This window comes from Amblyomma americanum, chromosome 5 (genome assembly GCF_052857255.1).
Source record: "Amblyomma americanum isolate KBUSLIRL-KWMA chromosome 5, ASM5285725v1, whole genome shotgun sequence".
Lineage (NCBI taxonomy): Eukaryota > Metazoa > Arthropoda > Arachnida > Ixodida > Ixodidae > Amblyomma > Amblyomma americanum.
The window spans coordinates 178,272,137-178,284,527 of NC_135501.1; the positions used below are offsets into that span (position 1 = coordinate 178,272,137).

Genomic DNA, 12,391 nt, shown 5'->3' on the forward strand with positions numbered 1-12,391 from the left:
TACAGTATTACTACAAATTCCACACAGTCCTCCACCGTCTATCCTGAGATCGACTGGCTTAACTGACTAGGGATTCCATCTCTTGTTTGGGATTGTACCTGACGGCGGCCAGTATCCTGTCGGGAGCATGTGAATTTTATACAAAAAAAAGCCAAAAACAACAACGACCGTACATTTGCTTGCCTGAGCCAAGGTGAGACGCCTTGGAGTGTGACTTGTTTGGGGAATGCGAGCATTGGAATCGCAGGGAAGGTAATAAAGCAACGGCTGGGCAGAGAGTAAGTACGACACCTTCTTTTACTCCATTTTTACTGATCTCAGGCAGCCATAAAAAAGAAGAGCCTTCGGCCTGATTTGAAATAATGTGATAATTTCAGGGCCTCTAACGAACTCGCAGATAGAGATTCACTCTGCTCCGTCTAATCGAAGCATACTTTCATTAGACGAGCGTCACTCTGACGCAGCGTTCGTTATATTTCCCTGTTCACTCAATGGAGTTCTTCAAAAGATGCCGTATGATTTTTTGCTTTGCGACAACGTGGGAGGTTTCAAGAGGATATCGGGTAGTTAATATTCCAACGTTTGTCTTGGAAATTGAAAGCCGAAAGTCCCGTTAGGCGCATGCGAGAGGTTTTTCGGACTTATTACGGCGCTCATGTAGTCGTCTTAAAATTGAGCATCAATTTTTAATACATGCTCTAGTATACAGCAAGACTAATTCACGGACTACCCCTCGTAGAAAACCACCAAGACGAGAGTTTTAAGACTCCAGGCACTTATCGATTCATTTCTATCATTTACCGTTTTGAAGATAACAGAAGTTCTTCATTACAGTTTAGTGCACTAACCTGCCTGTTTAAAAGGGTGCTAACTACATCCGGAAGGTTTCTTGCTGTAACACCATGCAGACAGCGAGCGTAAAGATATCACAGCACCATGACTTCAACTATCAACTATCACCTGTCACGTGGGTGCAGAGGTGGGAATTTGACCTCAAAAATCTCATCCTCACCTCAACCTCAAAAAAAGTTAGTTATATGGTTTGCGCGCTCTTGGGAGTTTGAGCCGACTGGCAGGCAGCTACGGGTGCTACGCCAGCGGGGCAAGGGAGAGGGAGAGATGCGTGCTGTGACAGCGGCATTCCTTCCAGGAAGACCAGAGGGCTGCATCCTCCTGTAGGCTTGGGCTGAACGAACATTACGGCGCGGGACCGAAAGCGAGCGGACTGCGGCATCCGGTTGCCTAGACAGGGAAAACCCAACACCAAGCGTCATTGCACGAACATTGCGGTAGTGTGCTCCAACTGCCGTTCGGAAGCGGCAATCGTCAGAGTAAGACGCGGCATCCAAAAAAAGTGTCGACCTCAAAATTTTGACTCCAGTGAACGACGACCTCACTCGACCTGAAACTCACGCGTGAGGTTGAGGTCTGATTTGCTGACCTCACTCACAAAATTTCGAGCCGTCGCCGACTTCACCTCAACCTCACATCACGACGTGAGGTTGAGGTCATTTTGAGGTTGAGGTGGACCTAAAGAGGTTGTCCACCTCTGCGTGGGAGACACCAATAGCATACCATACAAGAACTGTGATCCGCTGTGATCGAATAGAACTGAGGTATGCACTGGATCGCCATCCACGTGCAAGACGCCACATATTGTTACTCCAGTGGTTAACGAGCGTTTCTACAGATGAAGTATCCCAAGCAGGGAGAGAGAGAGAAATACCAAAGGAAAGGCAGAGAGGTTAACTAGGCGTCGCCCGGTATGCTACCCTACACATGGGAAGAGGAACAGAGGGAGAGACAGAAAGGGGAGAGAGGGAACAGAGATCATTTTTCCACGTGTCCGTTGGCCATTACTTACAGGGTACACAGGGCACACACTGATAGTTCACAACCTTGCACTGAGTCATGAGTCCTTTAAGAACTTCAAACGTGACTGCACAGCTGTCCTCTCAGATGAAAGTTTACTCCGAGGACTCAGAATCTGGGCTTCACTAAGGGGCCGAGTGTTGCAGCCAGGAGGACACGCACACGTTGAATTAGCGTGGAAATTTGAGTCGCGAAGTTGATGAGGAACAAGAGCTGTGATTGGGGGGGGGGGGGGGGTGCACGAACTAACGGCATGTCCACGATTTATACAGATGGAAACTCCATGGTAATTATGAAGTACGTGAAAGTTCACGTGTGCATTCTTAGCCGAAAGGTAACGTAGTGTAGCTCTTGTCGGCCTGACTTACCGGCAATGGAGACCGCCGCTCCGACTGACTGGACTGGAAGACCGTCAATTCACTTGCACTCCCGTGCGATTGCCTGAAGGTGCTCAATCCGTGTCGATTTGGCAGCTGAAAGCGAGTAAAAAAAACAACAAAAAGTTCCCATTAATAATTTTCCTAAAAGCTTGGGGCTTGATTCAGACGCGAGACACACACGCAGTCTCGCGAGGCTCAGACAGCAACACTCTGAACAGCTTCAAACCGGCAACACATCCGCACCGCGCTTGTTATCGCTTCCATCGCATCCTCTTTCAAGGGTAGAGATAAAAAAAAAAACGCAGAACTTCTTTTTTACCTGCTTTCACACTTGTTGCTTATGATTTCATTTTTGTTTTATCTTCATTCGCCTAGTATTTTTACTACTCGGTTACCCAACCTGTGCGCCCCCCTTTCCACGGTGTTTCGAATAACACAACCGCGCTTGGCGCATGCCATCGACGCGAGGTCCAGGGCCGCTGCCTTGCAGCAGAGACGCTGCATGCAACGTTTTTCCGTGTCGCACGGCGCTGCTCTGCAGGCGCGCATTGACTGTCGGTCGCACAGCTATAGGCTGCGGCGCTTCCGCGATGCTTGCTTTGTTCGCGGAACGAATTTCCAGTCGCGCTGTGGCGCGCAAAATGCTGCGTCGTATACGCAAGAATACGGAGAACTGGCTCTCAGTTTTGCTACAGGGAGTCGATTTACGACGTCCATTTTTGCCTGACTCCGCGTCCCGGAAACTGCGTGTGTGGGCGTGTGCGCGTTGACTGAATTTACACATGCGCTACCGTTGACACGCTGAGCGCGGTGGAGCCTAAGTGCGAGCTTCTATACGCTAAACAATTCCTCACCCATAAGGGTGTAAAACAGCTGTCTCCAGATGAAAACCCTTTTGGGTACTAGAAAGGGTGAAAAGAACAGCACCCTTCAGGAAGGGTGCAAAGCATGCAGTTTAGCCTTTCCCTCCTCCTCTTTATCTATCTGTCTGTGAAAGTTTAGAGGGCGCGTATCAATCCAATTAAGGCTTTTGCTTCATGAGTGAATCAGTGTGGAGCACCCTTCCAACATGCATTCGTAGAGGTGGTACGGAAAAATAGTACCCTTTAACGAGGGTGCAAACATTACATTCTATAAAGTAGAATAAAGTGCACCCTTCCTTAAGGGTGCTGATCCCTGCACCCTTTTTAGCACCCAACAATTGGAAATGGGTGTTCGTCTGGGGACACGTGATTGATACTCTTAAGGGTGAGAATTGGTTTAGTGTGTAACAAACAGATTCAAGGCAAGCGGACCACTGCCACGGGATGACCGATAGATTCTGGTTCCTTTTGCTCTGAACGGGCACCCAAAAAGTAGTTAAGGGACGCTTTGAAAGGGATACCCAGAGCTAAAGGGAGTAAAGTGATGCTTTGACACCAAGATGTGGAGACCACCATCACTTTTTTGCTGTTTTTGTTAACGAAGTACATCGAAAAGGGTGCAAACTGATGTTTTAAGAGGGGCGAGAAGAAAAGAGAGGACAAAATTAGTTGAGGAACACTGTTATGTTACTTGGTTACGCTTTCAGTACAGACACTCTGACAGACGTTGGCGATGGCTGCTTGTGATATTGAACCGCAACTTCCGCCACATTTTGTATCAATTTCCCCACTTTTTTTTCGATCTGAAGGTGTCGCTGTTTATAGCATTATTGGCAAGTGGTGTCGATGGATGTCTTTCCGATTGTAACGTAACAGCCTGTATCTTCCTTCGAACAGCAAAATTGTAAAGGAGCAGATCAGGAAACAGTACACAAAAAATGCGAACGTTGCAGAAACATTTCTTCATATGCATAATAACACCTCTTTTAGTCGGGATAATATAAATATTCTATTCCGGTTCAATTTTTCATATCATGTTCGTTGCAAATCTTGGCGTTGACTCAAGCGTGGCCATGCGCCTGATTTCAACAGGATCTGCCAATAAGCAGGCAGAGCTGTAATATAAGAATAAAATTGAAAAAAGAGAACTGAATTGTAGCACTGAGCTCGATATTTTTCTGCGACTAAAGATCGCAAAAACACTTTTAGACGTTTCATTCTCAGCTTCACGCCGGCAGTCGTCAGCGTAAGCTTCTCATCCTGTGCGCGGCAGCATACGATCAGCTGCAGCTGCCAAGGCCAAGCTAATATAATTTTTCTATCAAGATGCTATTTTATTCTTATTCCTTTATTTCTTCGTAAATCGCTGAAACCATAGGTTTAACCAGGATCCGCCTGCTGTCCCAGAGGACGTTAAGAATAGAACTGAATCGGAGAAAAGGAATCAGTATAAAAATTGGCAGTGACTTAACTTGGCTAATCCTGGAATTAAGCGAAAATCGAGCACGCTTGCTAAGCGTCGGAGGCTCGTTCATGGCAGCTCCGCTACACGCTTGCGACAGCCGTTCTATAGTATATACCGATACGACCACGAGGCTGTGAGCTGTGACGTGGTATCCCATGGTCTTACGACACCCCCATCGGATGTCATCACGTGGCTTCAGATCACCCCATCGGATGTTCTAAAGCTCAAAGGTCAACCCAATGGTCATCCAAAGTTAAAGGTCAAATGTCAAATAAAGGTCGTTGTCAAGGTCAGGAGTCAAGGGTTCGACACCATAACGGTACCGCATATGGTCATACACGGCTAACGTGGTTTGGCTGAAGGTCGTCTAAGGTTATTATCCGGCCTACGCAACGACTGATTTACCTAGCGCAGCGAAGCATTTCGCTTCAGTATTCTGACTCAACTCTTTATAGCAGTGTTATGATCAGATTTAATTATGAAAGACAGTCAAACCGCACTATCGAGGACAAGAGTTAAACGGCTCCTTTAATGACGAAGTGGCAGTCCAAGAGCGAGAGATGAGAATCGAGCTGGAATAGTATAAATAAAAGGCAGGATATTAGAGAGACCTTAAAATGCCACAGTGGTGTTTTCACGCAGTGAACATTGGCGGGAGATAAACAGGGATATAAGCATCAGGCGCACGTACAGTCTTTACGAAAAGTAACCGGACAGCAGTGCTTCATTTCTTAGCCGCGTAGCGAAGCACCAATAGCAGCCCTTAAGCTCTGAATGGGTGTAAGGTAAGGGGAACCCTTGTCCTCACGTTTTGACACCCTTCGGCTTTTAGGGATGCCGTAACGGCTCCGTTATATGCTTCAGAAGCAAAAACCAGCTGCTCGGCTAATTTTGGCAAGGGGGTACGTGCTCAAGTGTGGTGAAAAACGGGTAGTGCGCTTCGGGAACAGACCAAGGAAGCCTTATAAAGTTTAATTAGCGAGAAACAAGGAAGCACTATAAGGAGCCAATGCTGATCGCCGTTTGGGTTCTGTGACTAATAATAATAATAATAATAATAATAATAATAATAATAATAATAATAATAATAATAATAATAATAATAATAATAATAATAATAATGATAATAATAATAATAATAATAATAATAATAATAATTGGTTTTGGGCGATAGGAAATGGCGCAGTATCTTCCTCACATATCGCTGGACACCTAAACCGTGCTGCAAGGGAAGGGATAAAGGAGGAAGTGAAAGAATAAAGGAAGAGAGAGGTGCCGTAGTGGAGGGCTCCGGAATAATTTCGACCACCTGGGGATCTTTAACGTGCACTGACATCGCGCAGCACACGGGCGCCTTAGCGGTTTGCCTCCATCTAAACGCGGCAGCCGCGGTCGGGTTCGAACCCGGGAACTCCGGATCAGTGACAGAAGCCCAGAAAATGTGGCCAAACGCTATAACTTTGCACAGCTGCCAGCACGTGGTCGATGTCGCTAAATGTCCAAAACTGCAGCGAGAATTTGATACACCAAGTGCACACCCTTTGGTTTTCAGCGACGTCAGAAACAGTCAGCGCGAGCGCAGGGTGCACTTAAAAAGCCAGATTTTGCGGAGCTTTGTAACAGGAGGCCTTCATTACCAAAACATTCGTGGAGCGTGTCACTTCAGAATATTAAAGCCCCCAATTTACAACTGACGTTATCGTAAATTATTATGCTCGTGACTGAGTACGCATCGTGCTATATACTGACAACCACTGCGCTCTAAATGCGACGGCAGATGGTAATTAATATCAGTTTTCCATGGTTGAACATCCTGAGCTTCAATTAAAGCTTAGCTTAGCAGAACGGCAGATTGGGCGAGTTGGATATGCTCCATAATATTAAAGCAGCGCTAAGCAACGAGGACGAAGAAAGAAGGGAACACACACACAGGCACTGATTTTTTTAAGGCTCGTTGGTTAAGGCGATGGTTTCCGCCACCACATCTTGTCCGTAGCATGTCCTTGAAGAACCTCGCCTGACGCCACCATTCGCTTTTTAGGATTTTGCACATTCCCTTGGTGTGGCCCACGGATGGAAGTATCCAACCACAAAGTGCTTGAAGCGCCTGTGTGTGTGTTCCCTTCTTTCTTCGTCCTTGTTGCTTAGCGCTGCTTTAATATTATCGAGCTTAGCTTAGCTTTTAGACATCCTCAACAAAGCCATCATCATTATTGCCTCCTCAACCAGTGGTCGCTGGAAAATTTTGCGAGGATTTCCGGGCTCTAAACAATAAAGTTCTCGGTTTAGAACACAGTTATTTTGCGATGGGTGGATAGATAAAAGCTCTAAATGTCGCGAAACAGCGAACAGATCCGTGCAGACAAGGTTGAACATCTTTTTCCGAGACCTGAAAATTACTACATAGAAGATGGCTACTCAGGCCAAGCTCTAAAATATAATTAGGAGGTCTTTAAAGATGTCTGAACAAAGTATGCCACTTAAATTTACGCTGACGCATCGACTGAACAAGCAGCATCTGCGGCGCAATGCGGCTGCATTGACGTCACCTGTGACTCGACGCTCGCCTTGAGCCTGGTGTCCCACGGTCTGTCTCCGGAGCTCTTCACACACTGCTAGCGTCTCATATTCGGCACGGAATGTAGTGCGAATTCTTCCCGCCAGGTTACAGCCACGAATTCAAAGTCTTACGTCTGGTCGAAGCCTGAGGTCAAGTCAAGGCCCAAGTTAAGTGCGAAAAGTATATGCTTACTCAACTGGCAAGACGTGAACTTGGACATCAACGGTCACCGTCGGGATGCGTTGAGGTTGTGCAACCTTGGCCAATACTCAAACTTCTCTTCCTTCTGACATCAAACCATGAAGGCTTGATCTGGAATAACACGCTAGCGCCAAGTCTTAGACAGTGCTGTTATTTTTTTTCAGTGAGCGCAGTGCCACGCAATCAGGGTGAACGGCCAAACCGAACTAGGTCTTGGAACGATGACCGCGCACTCTGCCTACGACCTCGATCGAAATATTTCTCCCTACCCCGACCACACCTAGACGCATACATACTCAACAATTCATCTTTACCGCGAAAAGCTTCGCACTTTTCTTCTATCGTAACAGGGGCTACGAAGGCGAAACGTGGCGCTGGGGTAAAGTGCGACAGTAAAAATCTAAGAGTAAGCCACAGTTTCTACAACATTTTTCGTAGGTTCCGCCCCGATTCGACTTCGCATACACGCGCCATCGTAAGGCTGAAAAACTGCCGTAAGTCGCTCTTGGAGGGAGGGTTAATATTCAGTAGGCGTTTTTACACTGTCGCGCAATACCCACTGCGACCGTAAACCCTGGACGGGACCCTTGTGGACGCGTAAAAGGGAAACGGTAAGACCGTAGGTCGTGGGCGACGGTGCGTAAGAACGACTCGCAATCGTTCGCGATTTAAGCCTCCTCGTCTCTTGAGGTCAACGTCCTCGCTCGCACTTGGAACCGCGGTTCGATTAAAGGTTCGTATATCACGCCTAAGTGGCTCATAGCCGAAAATGTATGTGTTACGCTTCGAAAGGAGGTGTTTCGACACTATACGAAGTTCGTTCACATCGGACCCAAGTTTTACGGGCGAAAAAAAAAAACACATCGACTCGTACCGATACGTATCGAGGGCACTGCAAGAAGTCCCGTCGGACACGCTGTAATAAAAATCAACAGCACGAGCACTCATGACCTCGCTACATTTCGAAGGGACGTCACAGGCGCGCTCTTCCAGAACGTGAAACCGGAGTGTTTATTATGTATGGGCCTCCGTGTTAACGCACGATACGCGATGGATGTCGGGTGGGTGAGTTCGGCACTTTTAGGGTAATGAAAGCCTGACGCTGGTGATGTACGGCTGGTGGAAAATCAATGGGGCCATTTTCGCGCTGTTGAGTCTTTTAGCGAGGTCATTGAAGCAGTACTTTGGCCAATGAGATGCGATATTTGCGACGCGTGTCGTTTAATGCTGAGAGCACAAGGGCCTATAGTGGGACGGCTAAGGCGGCAGTGCTATCAAATATACAGAGACCGGATAATTAAAGCTGCTTGCCCGTTGTGTTCCTTCGTACACTGCCCCTGCATTGCTGAATGTTGCATTGCATTTTATCATTCTATTCTTAGCGGTGAAGTTTTATTCTAGTTGACAGAAAAATATCATATCTAAATAAAATGAAAAGAAAACAAGACAGTAGATAAGAAGATTAAAAAGGGCTGCGTACAATAACATTTTAGAGCACTCAAAAGAATCCCCCCCTCCCCCTCCCCCTGCTGTGGGAATCATTGTTGTGTATTTTCGCTGTGGTATTGCATAACACTTTAACTCCGTATTCCCGGTAAAACAGATGGTGCATTAAGTCGATACAATGGCCTTAAACATTTTTAAACGATAATAGGCTTTAGAAATCTTAAAAGAGAACAACAACGTTCTCTTTTATTTGTACTCAGACGCAGAAAACTACAAAACGCCAACGGAGGAAATCTACGTGGGTGTTTTCTCAATCCTTTTGTCTTAGAGCTTGATTTATGGCCCTTTTCAGGACAATAGGAACAACTGCCGTTGAAAATGCGGGGAAAACAGGTAGAAGCTTCGAGCTCCGTAAATCAAGTCTCAAAGGTTCTACAAGCACATTTTCTGGTTCTGTTCTGTACTGAATATGACATCGGTCCTTCGCTTCTTTGTAGAAAAACTCTATTTAGCTCAAAAAAAAAAAAACGGGCGGAATGCAGGGCTTCACTTTAATTTCGACCACCAGGTGTCCTTCAAGTCCTTAGAAAGTAGAGCCCACTAATTGAATACCAAAACGTCGAGGCTCTGTATGCGGTAAACGGAAAGCAGTATTTGGTCACAAAGACATTATATTGATGCTACGCATGCTTGATAAAATGATTAAATTCTTGAAAACTAAAGAAACGAAAATATTTTTCGGAATCATTCACTGCAGCAGAACACTATAATTTCCTCTCCTTCAGCGGCTCTCTCTCTCTGTGTGAGTCAGTACGCGTACACGCCTACGTCAGCGTTTTCTTCGGGATCCTTTCGCAATCAGTCCTTTGTAAACACAAGCGCAAGCATTGACAAAAGGAAGAAACAATCCAACCGAAGGGTATTGATTGGACGGGAAATAGATACAGCGGACAAAGCACCCACACTCTGATGTAATGTGCGCGCGACGGTGACATCACAATAGCGGTGTTCTCTGGAAGCTGCTGGGCTTCGGAAAAGGGCCCTACTATATCGACCGTCGGCTCGGCAGAGTCTCGGACAGGCAGGAATCGAAATAAGTAGCAAATCTAACCGTTTTAAACCAGCCTAGCCACCGATTCGCTATCAAAATCTTCGAGTGAGACGGGTTCGGACATGTTCACTGAGGCATGAGGCAACCGCCTTTTCTTCCCTTACTTCTGTTTCTTTTTTTATCGTGCGTAAAAACAGCCTTACCACATCCCCGGAGTCAGCAAACTAGACGGCAAACACAGGATTGTCGCAACGCACGCAAGAAACGTCACTTTTATTTCGCGGTTTCTTCTTTGCGACGCTATAAGAAAGAGGGAAAGCGAGCTGTAATTTTGGTGCCATGCCTCTTCCCCTTTAAGATAATAAATTTGCTCTAAATTACTTTTTACGTTTTCTGGCATATGATTTTGATAAATGTGTTTCTGGTATATTTCAGCTCCCGCTGATAGCGCCTTGCCCCGCCGCGGTGGCTCAGTGGTTAGGGCGCTCGACTACTGATCCGGAGTTCCCGGGTTCGAACCCGACCGCGGCGGCTGCGTTTTTATGGAGGAAAAACGCTAAGGCGCCCGTGTGCTGTGCGATGTCAGTGCAAGTTAAAGATCCCCAGGTGGTCGAAATTATTCCGAAGCCCTCCACTACGGCACCTCTTCTTCCTTTCTTTCACTCCCACCTTTATCCCTTCCCTTACGGCACGGTTCAGGTGTCCAACGATATATGAGACAGATACTGCGCCATTTCCTTTCCCCCCCAAAAAAACAATTATTATTATTATTATTATAGCGCCTTTTCATTTGTTAAGTGCACATACTTTAAGGAAAATTTATTCTCTGCAGAATTTTCTCTAGCATTCTCTCACGTGCTATGTCAACAAGTTTTCTAGTTGTAGTTTTCAAGGTCTGGTAATATTGTCTTTCTTTAGGCGTACTACACATAGTACTTTTAGAGTAAAATATTTGCTACGTAAACTGATAATAATAATAATAATTGGTTTTGGGGGAAAGGAAATGGCGCAGTATCTGCCTCATATATCGTTGGACACCTGAACCACGCCGTAAGGGAAGGGATAAGGGAGGGAGTGAAAGAAGAAAGGAAGAAAAAGGTGCCGTAGTGGAGGGCTCCGGAATAATTTCGACAACACGCCGCGGTGGCTCAGTGGTTAGGGCGCTCGAATACATAAACTGCGTTGTAATCCTCTTGTGTGTAATTCTGCAGTGTCTCGAAAAAGACTTTCTCTTATTTTTTCGTAAATTGCGCGTGAAAATTAAAAACTTATTTAGAGGAAAAAAAAATGACGCAGTAACTGTCTCGAATATTTCTGTGGACACCAGAACCGCGCCGTAGGGGAAGGTATAAAGGAGGGAGTGAAAAAACAAAAGAAGAAAGAGGTGCAGTAATTGTAAATTGCGCATACTTTTAAGAAAATTTACTCACTGCATAATTTATTTCAGCATTCCATCGTAAGTTTTCATAGTTGACTTTTTATAGTGCTGTCTTGCAGCTCCTGGTAATACTGTCTTTGTTTTTGTAAATAACACAACGTTTTAAGGGAATGATTTCGTTACGTAACTCAGGTTGACACGCACTCATATTTTCTGCTCCATAAGTTTATCAGCGCCAGATTTGGAGTGAACGGTGAAAGTGTCTTTATTTTTGCGAAGTGCGCGTACTAGAAAATTGCTATTCTTTTGTAATTTGCACTGCCCGGTGAAAGTCTCGATTTTCGTAGAGAACACGTATATTAAGCAAAGTATAGTTGCTACAAAACTTCAGACATCACTCTACCATACGTGCTTCTCCTTGAGTTTGCTTGCTGTATTTTGGAGCTTTGCAATCGCCCATTCTGCTTTGAAAAATACCACTTCAAAATGTATAAATTTATACAGAATTTTTTCCCGTCTGGAACTATTAACTGGACGCTTCATATTTCTTCTCAAACTGATGTATATTCATGTACGTGGAGTTCTGGGGTAAAAAACTTCTTGAAGCCACATTGCTTTGGTCCTCTTATATTACATTCATGTTCAACACTCCGAAAGTATGCACCAGTAGTAAATATAATCTGTTACGTTTAGGAGCGTTTAGAAATTCGAAACTTTGCGTGGCTGTCCTACATAGGTGTTAACTGAATGTCTGCAACGAATTCGTAAGCATCAATAACTACTCCGCACATTTTAAGCAACTGCGTTACGGCGAAGGGAACTTCTTCGGTCGTACAACTGACATCAGTTGTTGCTACTGCAAAGAAGCACTGCATCAAAGTTGATAATATTTCGCAGCGCAACATGTCTCAGAGAGGCCACGCAGCATCTGCGTAATTGAACATTAATTAATCGCTTATGGCGAACATCACCACGTACTTTCCTTGTGTGCGCTCTTAAGAAAGAAAAAAAATGAAAGGCAGGGGAATAAGAAGGGAAGGGGAGAAGATTAACTGCGCCTCTTTAAATTGAGAACTCCTTCTCCTATAGATGAACCTGGATTTTTTTTCTGAAAATTAATGCTCATTCGACCACACGCACCAGTCCTGAACAACCTCTAATGGAGCGCGGTGATT

General features: G+C 45.4%; 1 protein-coding gene across 2 annotated transcripts in view; it reads right to left on the reverse strand.

The window, feature by feature from the left end:
• The window catches only part of mAChR-A (muscarinic Acetylcholine Receptor, A-type), a 382,284-nt gene that overhangs the window by 181,331 nt on the left and 188,562 nt on the right, over positions 1-12,391 (reverse strand). For both annotated transcript variants that reach the window (XR_013314984.1, XM_077665936.1), the window contains exon 3: positions 2,241-2,345. The gene's annotated coding sequence lies outside the window, so the exon portion shown is untranslated. The remainder of the gene's footprint in view (positions 1-2,240; positions 2,346-12,391) is intronic.